Source organism: Arachis ipaensis, chromosome B04 (genome assembly GCF_000816755.2).
Source record: "Arachis ipaensis cultivar K30076 chromosome B04, Araip1.1, whole genome shotgun sequence".
Taxonomy (NCBI): domain Eukaryota; kingdom Viridiplantae; phylum Streptophyta; class Magnoliopsida; order Fabales; family Fabaceae; genus Arachis; species Arachis ipaensis.
The window spans coordinates 96,048,759-96,053,029 of record NC_029788.2 but is presented as its reverse complement, the minus strand read 5'-3'; positions in this window follow the sequence as shown (position 1 = coordinate 96,053,029).

The following is a 4,271-nucleotide window of genomic DNA, read 5'->3' as shown; positions in this document are numbered from 1 at the left end:
TTCTTTTTCAATAAAATTCAGCCTCTTTCCAAATCTTTTGCTCTTGAATCAAACCAATATTTTCTCAAACTCTTTTCAACAGTTTCAAATCTAAGTCACTCCGTAATATAAATGTATAACTCAAATTTTGAATACGAAATCCTTTTCTCAGTATGGGTAAGTGTGCAAACTAGGTCTTTTCCAACATAGAATTATTTCTCAAAATAAGCTTATAAATCAGATTTTCAAAATGAGATCACTTTTTTTTCAAATGTTTTTATAAAAACTCGGACAGAACCCCCTCTTAAAATTCCTCTTCACCATCTTTACGGGATTCCTCACTTATATAATTTCTCAAATCAACAACTCAACCAAGACATTGACATAACCAGAGTTTCCAGCATCAATCCCAGCCTCAATTCAAACTTAATTCATAAAATTCAATTCATATCTCCAATTCAACAAGCAAATGCCAAATCTATCACCATTCATAACCACAACTCAACAAATATTCATTATAAGCAGCTAGTAATAAGAATTTTTCAGCATTCCTAAATAATCAAGAAATCAACATATATTCACCAAATTCAGTCACAAATACAATTCAAACTCATCATTTGGTCATTTCAAACAATTATAAATTATTTGCAAATACCCACTAGACTTCCATGACATTCATAAATTAAAATAGTTAATTTCAAAATAAAATTTTCTACTTTCGTATGAAATCAAAATCAACAAAAATTCTGGAGAAGCTTTTTGACCGAGCTGCTGAAGAGAAAAGCGTCAGAAATCATCTGTGTCTCCTAGAACTCCAATTGGCCGAACTCAAGGGACAGAGGAGATACGTCACCATAAGCTTCTATCGGACAAAAATAATACCAATGTGTATGTAAAAGAGAAAGATACAAACACTTTTATCGAATTAAATTTTTTATTAGAGTTATAAATCGCAAAAAATCGAAATCGAAAACTCTCGAAGATGCCATGGATTCTCTTTCTCACTCACAGTCCATTTCTCTCTCTTTTCTTTCTTCTTGTAACGCTAAAGAGATATTATGAAGCATTGGTGATGATGATGATTAATTTAGTAAAAGCTAATTAGGTGTCATCTTTTAATAAAATGAAGGAGAACATGTGTCATCATTATTCATAATATACACATGCATTAAGCTCAGCCATGTTTCTTTTTCTTTATTCTTTTCCTATATATATTACTACTACTACTACTACTACTAATAATAATAATAATAATAATAATAATAATAATAATAATAATAATAATAATAATAGTATAAAAATCAATTTAATTTTTATTTTATCAAATTATTTTTTAATAAATAATTCAAATTTAATAGAATAAGTAATAATTAAATTAAATTTTAATAATTATAAAATTTTATTTAATTATTTTTATTAAAAATAATTTTCTTAAAAATAATATTTTAATATAATATAATAACTCATAAATAACTAATTATTTAATTTTTAAAAATTTGGGGTGTTATATCTATCGCGCTTAGGATTATCAGAGATTGTATTGTATGAGCTTTATTTTCGTTCAGATTGACTGACTATTAGCACTGCTTTTTGATGTGGATCAGAGGAGATTAATGACAACTAGCCCTGACTTTAATCACTTATAGCCTTGCCATTGAATGAATCATCCATTATTAGAGTACTCAATAAAAAGCATTAATCCGGAAGAACAAGCATCTCCGAGGCCTTAACTGATTTCTTATCATTGTTTCTACACCATTCAGTAACTCTTTCTTTACTATTGCGTTTTAGCGTTTACCACAATAACCATCTTTTCTAGTCGCCTGACTAAGTCCTGCAAGATAACCATTGCTTGCTTAATCCGACAATTCTCGTGGGATCGACTCTCACTCACCTGAGGTATTACTTGGACGACCCGGTGTACTTGTCGATTCAGTTGTGCGAGTCACAAATTCGCGCACTATGGACCCCGTCACAACCATGAGGGGGCATTTGCCCCCACAGTGTTTTCATTTTTTCTTAAAAATAGTTATATATATAATGTGTCATATTTTAAATTTTAAATAACTCCACTACAAATAAATTAAAGAGTAAAGTATCATTTTCGTCCCCAACGTTTGGGGTAAATCCTATTTGTGTCCCTAACGTTTAAATCGTCCTATTTGTATCCCTAACGTTTGTAAAAGTGATTCAATGTTATCCTGCCGTCAATTACACATCATGAGCGCTTTATCTTTTGTTTTTTATCTTTTGTTCTATTATATGTACCTATGTTGTATATAAAATTTTAAAATAAATTGATTAATTTACTAATTTAGAATATATTTTTTACTTTTAGAATTAGTAATAGAAAAATATTTTAATTATAATACATAATTAAACAGATGTATAAAATCTTTCATCTAACATTATATCAAAATTAAATTAAAAAATATATAACAAATTTAATTATTTTAAAAAGAAAAAAAGAAAAAAATTATTTAATTAAAATATTTTAAATTCAAGTTTTAGAAATAAAAAAATATTTTCTAGTAAATTATATATAATGAATAGTATTTTAAGAAAGAAAGTGTTTATTAACTCTTTTTAATTTTTATATCTCCATATAATTAATAATATTCAATAAAATTTATTTTAGTATATATATTTTTGTCCCACTCCTAAAATTTTCTAGTTCCGTCACTGCTAATTCCGTTAACAGAAACTAACGTGACATGTTAAGATTTATATTACCATATGAAACAACACCATTTTATATCCTTAGCAAAATGTTATCACTGGCACTTTAATCATACACACTTTTCTTCCCTCTCAGTAAAACAAAAAAAAACCTCCTAACGGGATCCGTCAGATCTACCGTGCCTTCCACCATGGCGTCGTTCATATTCTTATGCTTTTTCCTCACCGTCATTGTCCTCCATGGCACCATTGGCGCTAGTAAGTTCGGAACCCCTCAACAAAGCTTCAATAATCTCAGCCACCACCTCCACTCGCACGGCTGCTTTCTCGAAGAACAACAACATTCAGAAAAAATCACCACCATCACCAATACGCCCCCTTCGATATCTCTACAATCTTCGTCGACGAGCCATCCAACAACGATGAAGTAACCCGCAAACGCACCATATACATTAGGCTCCAAAATCACCAATTGAGACTAATGATGTAAAAGGTGGCTTCAACAATATTCTAATTTTCTAAATTTTATTGTTTGGAACAAGCCCCGTAACCTTCTCGTAACAGAACTATTTGGGTGAAAAAGTATACCTTGAGAATGGTTACTACTTGCATGATTATTGGGAGAGTTCTTGTGGATCGTTATGAAGAGATTATTGAGAATTATCATCCATTTACCCTGGTGTTAGTGATCATAGGTGGCCACTTGTGACACATTTTGTTGGATGCAAGTCTTGTGAACTACTTGTGGTAAGTTTGGGAATTACTCTGTTGAGACGTGTTTGAGGCAGATGGACCGTGCATACAATTTTGGTGATAGTCAAATTTTGCATATATATAGTAGAGTGGATATTTATACATGAAATTAGAATTAGAGTTTATCAATTAAGACTAATTTGATATAATCTTATAAGTGATGACACCGTTAATTATAGAATTGTCGAATCGACTAACTTTAAAATTTTGAGGAACGAATTTGATTAAAAAATCATTCGAAAACTAATTTGGAGATCGCATGATCTTTCAAAGACTAATTTGACCATTTACTCAATATTTGTATCGCTTTTCTTTTTTTTATTATTATTTTGTATGTTTTGTCATTTTAATTTTTTATTTTTTAGAAACACATTCTTATTATTTCTCTCAACATTGTTTTTTTTCCTTTACATTAAAGGATCGAACCTTAAAATAAAACAACAAATTAAAATATAATTAATTAAAACTTTAATTAACGTATGCTTTGTTTATTATTATTAGTCGGCCAAATTTAATTTTGTAAACAATTGCTTAAATAGTAAGTGAAAAATTGAGTTACAACAAATTTGATTAGACGATATTGCACATTTTTTTTTATAAAACTAACATATTTAAATTAATTTTATTATTGAAACATCACATTATATTATTTTAGTATTTTTATCTTTTGATTATATTAACTATTATTGAATGCCAGAAGAGCAACTTTCAATTATAATAAAGAAAAATATTTTTACTAAAATATATCATGTGCTATTTATTTATCTATACTTAGTTAAATGGATTAATTATAAACTTTATAATAACCTAATACGGCAACTTCTAAAGAGAATTATTGTTGGTTTGTCATTTAAAGGCAT